This window comes from Octopus bimaculoides, chromosome 2 (assembly GCF_046866305.1).
Source record: "Octopus bimaculoides isolate indiv1 chromosome 2, ASM4686630v1, whole genome shotgun sequence".
Lineage (NCBI taxonomy): Eukaryota > Metazoa > Mollusca > Cephalopoda > Octopoda > Octopodidae > Octopus > Octopus bimaculoides.
Genome location: NC_142929.1, coordinates 178855247 through 178867746, shown reverse-complemented (window position 1 = coordinate 178867746; position 12500 = coordinate 178855247). Strand labels below are relative to the sequence as shown.

The 12500-nt window shown below is 38.3% G+C and overlaps 1 long non-coding RNA gene across 1 annotated transcript in view; it reads right to left on the bottom strand.

Annotated features, from left to right (window-relative positions):
* Positions 1-12500, bottom strand: part of LOC149137297 (uncharacterized) — a 192177-nt gene that overhangs the window by 75779 nt on the left and 103898 nt on the right. The gene's annotated exons all lie outside the window — the stretch shown is intronic.

The following is a 12500-nucleotide window of genomic DNA, read 5'->3' as shown; positions in this document are numbered from 1 at the left end:
AACAGAAATAAATAAAAAACAGCACAAATAACAGAAGGAGCGACACTTCATCAATTATCGGCTGTCTATCTACACCTCATTTTGAGTATTATGTTCGAAATAACGAGTAGATAGACAGCCAACAACTGATGAAGGGTCATTCTTCGGGTTACTTGTCCTGTTTTCCATTTGTTTCACTCGGAGAGACAAATCTATATGTGTAGTGGTCAACGATCTATTTTGGCGAATGCCGGACAGAAGGGTCACACAGGAGAGTTAAGAAGAAGGGGAGATAACAAAGAAGTAGTGATGCCAAAACGAAGGTGCGTGTGTGTGAGAGAACACTGGGAATCTTAACGTATACATGTATGTATGTAGGTGTGAAGGTGTGAAAATGTGGGGCTGGGAATTGGTCAGTGCTGGTGTGTGCGTGGTGGTGTGTTGTGAGGTGATGTGTTGTGTGATATGGTGAATCGTGGTGTGATGTGAAAGTGTTGAGAGGTGGGGGAGGCGAGAGTGAGGAAAGCATGGGTGGAGTGTGGGTTAGGCTGAGGGTGGAGGTAGAGGTAGGGGTATGTGGGTAGGCAGAGGTTGGGAATAGGTGGGGTAGGTGGGGTAGGTGGGTAGGTAGAGGGTCGGGGTAGAGGCGGGACATGTGGGAGAGGGTGTAGGGGTGGGGTGTAAGGGCTGGGGTGTAAGGGCTGGGGTGGGATGTGGTGTGAGTGATGGGGCGGGATGAGAAGGAATGGGAAGGTGGGGTAGGAGTGTGTAGGTGTGGGATGGGCTTATGAAGGAGGGTTGACGATGAAGGGGGAAGGGAAAGGTGGTTATACGAGAAGGGGAAGGTGGGTATGGGAGGAGGGAGAAAGATAGTAAGAGAGAAGAGAGAAAGAGTAGGGGTGAAGAGAAGTAGGAGTGAAGAGAAGTAAAGAGAAGTAGGAGTGGGAGCAGGAGTGGGAGCAGGAGAGGAGTGCTTTTGGGCAAGCTGACAGCATATGTTTGAAACTGCCACACTTCCCGCACAAGTGGCACTGTGGACTCTCTTGGATACTCCATTTTTTGAGATTTGATGGAGACGGATGCACATTTACGCAGTCTGGATCAGAGCTTCCAAATGCCCTGCACTCAACCGCCACCAATCAGACCACTTCAACTCCAGCTTTTCGACATCATCTCAATTCAGCCACCGACACTGTTGTGAATTTTGCACTACGTGACCCAGACGCCTCTCATCTTCCAGCTGCCTTACTTGTTCACGTAACTTCCACTGCCCTTGTTTAGTTGACTAAGACCAAAACCGCTCTCTTGACAAGACCCACACCAGCCCTGCCGTCTATCATCACTCCACGTGATGAGCCATCTCATCAAGCTGCTGTATCGCCTCAGTGATCTTCCACTTTCTACTAGTCTTCAGATCTGGTGGATTGTCGTGGATCACAGTGTCCCGTGACTCAGACAGCATCGATTGCAGACGCACCTTATACTCCTGCACTAGTGGCGTCAGGGGCAACTGCAGCATACCCTGGTTGCCATAAAGGGCGACAGATGAAAGGTACTTCGAGAGGCCAAGCCACGTCCTTACCATCTTATTGATCTTCCGTTCAATCATCTCAATCCGAGTTAGAGAAACTTCATACATAGTTATGGGCCACAGCAGTCTCGGGAGCAACACAAAATGCATGCCCACACCTGGCAAACTTGCTTGATCAATGCTTTTAGCCCCGAATCTGCCTGCTTCTGCAGTTCAGCCACATGACGTCTATCTGTGAGGGTAAAACTGTACCATCTTGACACACTTTTGACACTTTGCTCACGAACAGTCGGTATTTGTTCTCTACCGATACTGAAAACCAAATATACGAGCGATCCACCTATCAGTGAAAGAGCTCTGCCCTTCTTCGGCTTAAGGGCCATCCAACTCCAGCTGATCAGTTCACACTATCTATTCAACACGTCTCCGGCCACGTTGATATTCTGCACAATGGTGAGATGATCCATAGATGCCCTCAGTTTTACTTCTGCTTGGTTGAACCTCTGCTCAGGCTTTAAGCTCCTCAGTATGATCTCCATGACCAACAAACAACACATTGGGGATATGACACAACCCATTGCAGGCACATAGAAGAAGTCCAGGGCTACCTGTATCATGTTATGAGGCACAGAACCATATGCATTCGCTAGGTCCAACCATACAACATGCAGCTCCTTATGCAATGCTTTCTTGTCTTTAATCTTAGCCCAAATCATTGAGACATGCTCAAGGCATCCTGAGAACCCTGGGACACCTGCTTTCTGTATATATATATATATATATATACATATATATATATATATATATATATATATGTGTGTGTGTGTGTGTGTGTGTGTGTGTTGTGTGTGTATGTGTTTGTGTGTGTGTGTGTTTGTGTGTTTGTGTGTGTGTGTGTGTGTGTGTGTGTGTGTGTGTTGTAGACACTGTATTTTAGCATGTGTTTGTGTACATATTGTGCATCGTGTTTTTAAATCGTATATATTGTATGTCAATCTTATTTTTAATTTTACTCAGTTTTTATCTCAATTTTAAATTTGTATTTATTTCTCTTGTTTTAATTTTCTTAAATAAATCGATGAGGGGTGGATAGAGCTCCTCTGTTTACCCAAGCCATAGTGAAGACAGTCTATCTAAGAGAAGGTAACTCTGAATTTAAATACTTCACTGCTATCTTGTAGTTAGCCTTTGGTTGGGCAAACACTGGGAGAAGGACACTCTGTTATAAAACCTGCGACTGCAAATGCACCCAATGATATCGGCTTGCTCTTCTTTTGGGGCCATGCTTTGTAGTTTAAATAGTGGGAATGGTTGCTCTGCAAAACTTTTCATCACTTTGAAAAGTGTCAAGCACATGCATTGCTGGAGAGGAAAAAGAAATGGACATCTTGTATGTACGTGGCTGGCCGAAGCTTAAAAAGCACATCTAAACAATGAAAGTTCATATTGATAATGAAGTAAATGGCAAAAAGGGCTCTGGAACATTTTGCTCTGTGGTCTGGCCCGGCAGGTGTCCCAGAGCATCACAGCTTGGATCCGGTCGTCATCCTGCAACTGTGAGTAAATTGAAGCTAATATGCAAGCCTATGAATATAGGATGTTGGAATGTTCGAAAGTTATTAGACAATGATTGTCTGAAACCTCGTCCGTAGAGAAGATCCGCACTTGTTGCACAAGAGTTACAGCAATATGATATGGATGTTGCAGCGTTCGCCGAAACAAGAATTCATGCAAAAGGGAACTTCGTAGAGAAATCTGCTGGGTATAATTTATTATGGAGTGGTAGACAGGAGACCTATAAGAGAGAATCAGGAGTGGGATTTGCTTTCAAAACCACTCTGGCTTCAAACTTGAAGAACTACCATGTGGTCATTCGGATCGTTTAATGTCTTTAAGAATGCCATTAAGAAAAGGTCGTTATGCAACGCTTATAAGTGCATATGCTCCAATTATGAATTCATCAGAGGATGATAATCTTGCCTTCTATCTATGACTTACTGAGATTATACGAAATATCCTCCATGATGACAAAGTTGTCATTTTGGGTGATTTTAATGCTCGTGTTGGTGCAGATTGGGAGACTTGGGGTGTCCTGGGAAAGCATGGGGTTGGGAGTTTCAAAAATAATAGTTCGCTACTTTTACAAATGTGCGTAGAGATTGATTTGTATGTTATGAATACAATGTTTCGACAAAAGAATAAGTATAAAACGACATGGATTCACTCTAGTTCTAAGAAATGGCATCTTATAGATTACATCCTCACCAGGAAACGAGATACTAGGGACTTTACTGTTGTACGAGTGATGCGCGGCGCAGAGTGCTGGACTGATCATAGGATTTTGCGTGCCAAGGTGAATTTTGTTGTCAAGCCTAAGGTTAGAGCTAATATTGACAAATTACCTAAACGGTTTAATGTCAATAAACTTAAGATTCCGTCAGTATGCAATGAGTTTGAGAGTGAGATAAATAATTTGTCCTGTGATGGAAGCTGGAAGTCATTCAAAGAAAGTGTGTGCGAGATTTGTATTAACATTCTTGGCTTTGTTGTAAAAAAAACACCAAGATTGGTTTGACGATAATGATGAAGTTAATCTTATCATAGAGGAGATGCGAAAGGCATTTAACATGTTGCAAAATGTTGACATATCAACGAACAGGACAGTGGCTACATATTCCAAGGCAGTAAAAGCAACAGTGCAGAGGAAGCTACAAACGATGCAGGAAAATTGGTGGAGTGATAGATGCGATGAAATCCAAGAAGCTTCAAATGCTAACAATTCTAAACTTTTTTACCCTCTCTTGAAAAAAGTTTATGGACCAATATCATCTAAGGTTGCGCCGTTTCGGAGCAAGGATGGCACAGCATTATTAACAAATCCTAAAGATATTGTTGGGAGATGGAAAGAATATTTTGATGAGTTGCTCAATAGACCCACTGAAGTACATCTCACTTTTCTTGATAATATACCCGAGAGACCAATAAAAAAGAAGTTCTAAAGCTGGCTGAAATAAAAGCAGCAATCAGGAAATTGAACAATGGAAAGGCCCATGGTATGGATGGACTTGGTTAAGAGATATATAAATGTTGACGGATGTGATTCAGAGGGTTTGGCAAAGTGAAGAGGTTCCTCCGGATTGGCGTGATGCAACTATGGAGATACTATATAAATCTAAATGTGGAAAGGATGTCTGTGATAATTATCACAGCATCTTTCTATTAGCTGCCGCTGGAAAGATCCTCTGTAGAGTAATGCTGGATAGATTGATTCTGAACATTGCTGATGAGGTTCTACCAGAATCCCAATGTGGGTTTAGGGATAGTAGGAGTACTGTAGACATGATATTTTCGGCTAGACGGTCTCGATTTGAGAGAGCACACACGGATGAGAATAGTTAACTGTTTTGAACGAACGGTTATAATATACTGTAATATGTAAAAATGACTATTGTCGTAATTTCCCGTCTGCTGCCTCAATCTGAAAATAGGCTGTAGATTCTTAGCAACCTATCCTGAATAAAAACGATCTATCTATCTATCTATCTATCTATCTATCTATCTATCTATCTGTCTATCTATCTATCTATCTGTCTGCCTGTCTGTCTGTCTGCCTGTCTGCCTGTCTGTCTGTCTGTCTACGTGCTTGCCTGTCTGTCTGTCTGCCTGCCTGCCTGCCTGCCTGTCTGTCTGTCTGTCTCTCTCTCTCTCTGTCCGTCTGTTCATATATGTATACTTACATATAAATATGTGTGCGTGTGTGTACACAAACACACACACACACACACACACACATATATATATATATATACACATACATGTACATATACTAGCGTAGTGACACACGCACCACGCACACACTCACACACCTGCTATGTGCTAGTTCTTATTGATTTTGCTTGTTCAGAGCTATAATATGAATTTATAGTTGGCCTGTTCGTCTTTGTTTAACTAGCTGTAGCATATGAAAGTTATACTGGTGGTATGAATTATATATACGTATACATATCTTTATATACTAACAGATATATCTCTTCTGTGCCAGTGGCGTGAATGACAATTAAGAAGAAAAAATAACTATAATGTTAGGTAGATTGTGTAACGTTTATTTACATGTGTTTCCATCTCTGTGTGTATTTGTGTTTGTGGCAGTGTACAGTTGTAGGTGCTTGTAGTGTCTATACAGAAGACCATACAAATACGTCCGCATGCGACATCATTTTTTCCCGACAAATTTAATGCCATGTGGACAAAGTCCTTTGGATTGGAGGTGATGCACACTCTTCCAAAGCACGAGTGACAAATTTCTCTACTGTAGGCCGCATCAAGTTTTGCATAAAACTTGGTAATACTCACGCTCAAACCATCCAGACTATTCAGTAAGTGTTTTGTGATGATGCCATGGACAAAACTCAGATTAAGGAATGATACAAGCGCTTCAAACAAGGCCGCATCTCAGTGGAGAGCGAGGCATGCTCAGGCAGGACATCAATAAGCTGAAATGAGGAGTCGATTGAGAAAGTTCGACGACTAGTCATGGAAGCCTGACGTAGAAATTACTTACGAAGTGGGAATGAGCATATTCAATTTTAACATAGGTTTTGTGCATGCAGAGGGAGTCGGTAGGTATAAAAGTTAGATACTTTTTGAACGTATCTCTTAATCCAAGCTTCCTGGTCAAGAACAGTATACCACTTGTTTAACAGGCACCGTACTCTCCCGACTTGGCACTGTGTGACCTCTGGCTCTTGTCCAAAATGAAGAACAGGCTGAAAGGGAAGCGATTTGAATCGCGAGAGGAAATTATGACAAAAGTGACGGTGGAGCTCCGTAGCATTCCAGAAAAGGCGTTCCGGGGGTGCTGCCAGCAGTGACAGAACCATTGAGAGAATCGTGTGAATTCTCAAGGGAATATTCTGAACGCAATTAAATATAATTTGTGAAATGTGCAATTTTTTGTTTCAGGCCTGAAGGTCGTATACTTATGGAACGCACCCCCTACATAGACAAATGAACAATTCTTTTGGAGAATTACATCACGAAATATATATAAGTTGTATATAACAGCATGTAAATATTGGGTTGCAAATCCTTCCGAACTGAAAAAGTCGAATTTCGCCCATCGTACCCGAGCCTATTTCTGTCGATATATCAGGCGTTCTTTCATCATGCAAAAGCTTTCCAGTATCTCTTAATATGATAAAAACTTATTATGTCTGATCAAATGTATAATGCATATACATTCATCAACGCCATTTTATATGCGCACAAAACGAACACTACTTCACTTCCTCATCACCAAACACCAGAAACAGCTGTAAAGGGCTGCCTGGATTCTCCATTTTCTTGTGGGTGATGTTACATGAGCTCTGCTGGAATCGGCCTGTTTATGAAAACCTGCCATGATAGATTCCCTGCACTCGCCTCATTTTTATATGCGATATTTGAGCATGACCTTATCAAGATAAGGATCTGTCTATGAAGAATAACTCTAGCGGTTCGTTATTCTGATTTTATACTATTTTCCCGATAATTATATTTATATTGACTTCTGTGTATCTAATTTCATCATACTCAGGCTCACTTTATCTATTTCCCTTTCCATCTCTCTCTCCCTCTCTCTTCTCTTCTGTCATGTACCCAAATATTTCGTCTTTATACGCTTCAACACAGTGCTCCAGTTCAGGATTGGTCGTGACACCTAAATCAACCAAAATAAGTAACGAACCGCACATAGAAAAGTAGTTTGGATAATGCTAACAGTTAGAAGAACTATACAATCAATATATGTAATTAAAGTATATCACGAAAATGTAATAAAAGTACTGACGAGCAGTACTCTATTGTGAAATATCACGCGTGACTGTAGACATGAAAGCCAACTAAAATCGAAACATTCTAGACTATTGATAGATACTGAAGAAAGCCTGCTTATGTTTACAAATCTTATCAAAATTGAATAAAACAACATAAAAAGCTAGCGGACAGGGAAATCAACAAAAAAAAATTATCCAGCAACCACATATCCGGAACATTTCTTGTAAAACAGATTATATAAAAAGAAGTGTCCAAAAATACTTTTATCTGTATCGACTTCCTTTTGCCTTTAAAGCATATATACAAAGATAAATCATATTCATTTTAAGTCTTTTCTCAAGAAATTAAATTTTTAGAAAAGAACTGTTTTTGTGACACCCTAGACCTAGGAAATTATGGAAATTATATATGATGAACTCTCCCGTCGAAGACGACACATGAGCGTTAAACGTTTGTCGAGCAGAAGCAGCGGGGGAGCATCATAAGCCATGTGTTAAGAGGAATTCTTTGAGGTTTTGGATAATTCACCTTTCGAAACATGGGTATTTCGTTCAACATCCTTAAACAACCCTTGTTCAGAGATCTTTTGAACAGGATGGGCTACTCAACCTGAAGAAAACTCTAACCGAGCCCCAGCTATTCCTTGTAATTATAATGCACTAGCAAACTTTTCTTTTCTACAAATTTCATACTTAACGACCTAATACGAGCATATCTTGTCTAACAAGAAAATATTTCCTTCACAGGTATGACTACACAACAATGCTATAGACCAGCCCAGCATTAATGCACACTAATATTTTTCATATTAATGCACACTAATACATTTCAAAATGTTGGAGGCATATAAACTACCAACAACTAGATTGCAATAAAATTGGTTTGATGCATCGTAATAAATCACGAGACACGCACGTGACATATAAAATTTGTTCAGCACAATTTAATAAATCAGCTTCATACTTTCCTTCAAAAACAGAAATGTATTTTTAACGTCTAAATGAACGAATTAACGCCTGGTGCAAGTGACGTAATACTGAGTTAACTCCTCTTGCATGGTAAATTATCATTCACGATGGAAAATGATTTTTCATTAACAATGGGTATATATATATATATATATATATATATATATATATATATATATATATATATATATATATATATATATATATATATATATATATATATATATATATATATATATAGGGAGAATTCACACGTAAAAAAACTACAGACGAAGACAGGTGGTGTGGAAAACAAACATATGTATTAGTATAACGCTCGGGAATTGAAAAAGTCTTTACCGCTTCGAGCCTACGCTCTTCTACAGAAAGGAGCACAGAAAGAAACAAGGAGACAAAACAATGTGTGTAGTGGTGAGTTAACTCCTCTTCCGTGGTAAATGATCATTCGCGCTGGAAAATGACTTTTCATTAACAATCGGTGTATATATATATATATATATATATATATATATATATATATATATATATATATATATACGTGGCGTAGTCGCTGGATGTCACATTCACGATCGACAAATCGTGATTTCAATTTCTTCGTCAGGTTATTGTGTTGTGTTCTTGAGCAAAACACTTCATCTTACGTTGCTCTGCGATCTCCTTGCCACCTGACGTGTTGTACACTGTGCACCTGTTCAGACAATATTGATTTGATGGACAGATTGAGTTAAAGTGCGGCACGAACATTTGATCAATATAAACACATCATTTGTGCATTTCAATGTACCGCACTTTTATATCCCATATTCCATACCTACATCATTTGAGAAAATGCAGATAGTGTGTACACGACTTTCAAACTATAGATATATTTTTATATTCCATCATTAAATTACCCTAAATATATTTTCTAACGAGAATACAATACCCAAATATAATACCCGTTGTCGACATGGTTTTATTTACTGCCTTAATAATTGTACCGTTAGGTACATATTCTCCGTAGTTAATTCATCACGAATTTGGCGGATACTGCTGTTTTGTACTTTGCTGAGGTCAAAATATGTTTAAGCTATGCTGAGAATTATCTGGATATCTAGTATCGTTACACATTTATATATATTTTTTTTCCGAGTTAAATTTATTATGGTTTATTCATTAAACATGTTAAGTGTAATGTCTTTAAGTATTGGCATGTTGTTGGTAGAGAATGATTATGTGTCCCGTTAACGCATGACATTCGGCTGACCAATTAGTAATTTAGAAATTAGGCTAAAATTCAACTTGAGAAATATATTTTGATCAATGTCAGTGTTTGTCCAGTATGGTCGTATCATAGACTTTTGGACGCCACAAACATAATTAAATTAAATGAATGCTTTAAATTCATTTATACTGCCAGAGATCATCTAATACAATTTTTTGCCAGGAGATACTCGAATGTCAGACTCATTTAATACTTGTAGAATCTCTTCGTTAGTGCATGAAGTCACTTCAGTTACTGTTCTTAACCTTGAGGTAAGTATTCGTTTCAAAGCAAAACAAAAATCGTTTTTAAGAAGTATTGTAGTGGTTTCAATTTCAACAACAATGATATTCAATGCAGATACAGAAACTCTGATTATATTATTTCCTTTATAATAAATGAATTAATGTCATTAGCTAGGGTTCATCGTAATTAGAATGGCTATCCAATATTGTAGATCTGAAGACTGTGGAATAAAACTCTATTGACATGAACCTCCGATTCTGCAATTACCACAGCTGCTGCGGGCTTTTCAGTTTTATTAGAGTTGAAAGATATTTCCAACATACTCAAAAGTCGGTTCCAACATTGTTAGTATCAACTAAGCTAAACTTTCCTAATGTTTTATGATTGGATCACACCGTATCGGCACGTGATAATATTTTGCAGAGAGCTATTCATTGAGGAAAAGATTCAAAACATATTGCATGTGACACATTAAAATCGCCAACAAATAGGTGAAATTGCTAACATCAACACGAATTCGGCAAGCAATATCAGATTTAAGTATCATAACTGTATTACCTTGGTATTATAAACGAGGTTACACGTTGATTTGAGAACGAACCAATAAATTCATTGTCTGTTTTTAAACAAATTTGTTACACTTCTACGTGATTGAAAAATACTCTAGAAATCTTATTAGGAATAACACAGTTGACTATACCATCTGAATTTTGTGCAGCAGAAATTCAGTAGTTATTGATTTATTCTATAACTTCACTGACGAATAATAATATTGTGAAATTCATGTTTGTTTCAACAGTATTAGCACATTGACTGACATAATATATTTACAATAGTGTATCGAAAGGATGAACTGGTTATCAGATGTATCAATTTGTGAGCTTTCATGAAAACGTTAAGGACGCAGCAAATATGCTCTTGGGACGACAAACCAAAATTTACTGCTGTTCTTATCTATACACATGCAAAACACACCATTATGCAATTCAGCCACTTGCTGTTAATGCACTAAATATTTTTAACTTATAAACAGTTTGAGTGCACATGAAATGTATTTGCTTTGCCAAATTTTAAGTATTTTTAAATAACATTTACCCGTAAAGACGAACGAAAACTAGAACTATAAAATGATGTGTTATTTGAGGAGATAACAAACAGATTGTAAATTTGATGATTTGTGCTCTTAATTCAGTTCTTTTAACTCCACCAAAGGGAAGTCATTCGTGTTTAGATCCATTTTCCTATGTAAATACTGTTATTCAAATCCAGGCCAACCGTAATGAAGCGTCACAGAGTGAAGAAATAGCTATGACAATATAGTTTTCCTACTGACAAAATCTAACTGGGAATGAATTTTCAGATGTAGTTCCTTCGTACGTGGCATACAACTTCAAGGTGATACCGAGCGAACCCCTATCGTTGACGAATTGTATTCATGTTGTTTAGGTTCAAATCAGTTCAAGCCGAGCAAACACATAACCAATAACACTTCTGCCATAAAGATTCGGCTGTTTTAAATAATATGCAGCAACATATTTAATATGCCATTCTTTGTTTCTAGTGGTGGGTTTTCCATGAGAGAGAATTACTTGTTACTTTCATCATGTCAAGTTGGATGTACCAATACTTATACTTTCAGATACATTGCTTTATATATAACATTTTTGCCTCGAAATTAGAGTGCAAATTAGAGTGCTGGTTCGAATGTTTTGAATCTGATTTGTAAATTTTCTGATCTTGTGTAGATTCTACATAGTGCTGGTTAACTGTCGGAAGAATAAACTTTGTCCCTATTGCCTTCAACTGTCTTTGTATTGGAATCATACCGCATATTTTGAGAGAAGTGCGTGTTTGCTTGCAATTAAACGTGAAAATATATGCATCATATACTCTCTTCGTTGATAAGCTTGTTTCTGCATATAAGTAAATTCTGGAAGTACCCCATGGAAGAATAACCTTGAATTTATCCGCATATATATTATCAACTACAAAGGAATGAATCGAAAATTTGAATATAGCGCTATTTGAATTCAGTGTGCAGGATAGGGGAATGAACATTGCAAAGCATTCGATCAAACGTTCTAATCAGCCTGCTAATTTAATTGTACGAGTATTATGAGTTAAGATCTTTCTGTGACACTTATTTGTTATTCGACTATGGACCTAGTTGTGTCTATCCTGTTTTTGTCTGGCCTAATACATACGAGAATCGACTATCTAACATACACACTCCTTTTTCTGACACTTGGGTGATGCTCTAGGCAAATTTTGTTACTATATCCAAATGGCGTAGCGACGCGAGGAGGATTCCAGTTTGACTTCTTTTGTATGCTTGTACTTATAGTGACAAATTTGTGAACGTTGGGACATTCCGTGAAAATGAACTACTCCTCGCATATCCATATGGTCTTTGGTTTGAAGCATTTTTCTTCCTGTGCAGAGAGTCGCTTGATATGGTTAGTATGCCACAGGAGATAATATGGGACTTGCATAGTTTTGTTTCATTTGATGTCTATTGTCGAAAGATTACAGGCCAAGGCAGAGCTGGAATAACTCATAATGTGTCTCTTACGTGGTCAGAAATTTAATGACTTTGATACTAAGTGTCTGGCTAAATTGGTTGCTCCTGAATAATCCCAGCCACTTAGTGTTTCATTTTGTTATTTACTTTCAATACGACGTCTATCTGCATCAGTTGCCAATGTGTTAGGAATACCTT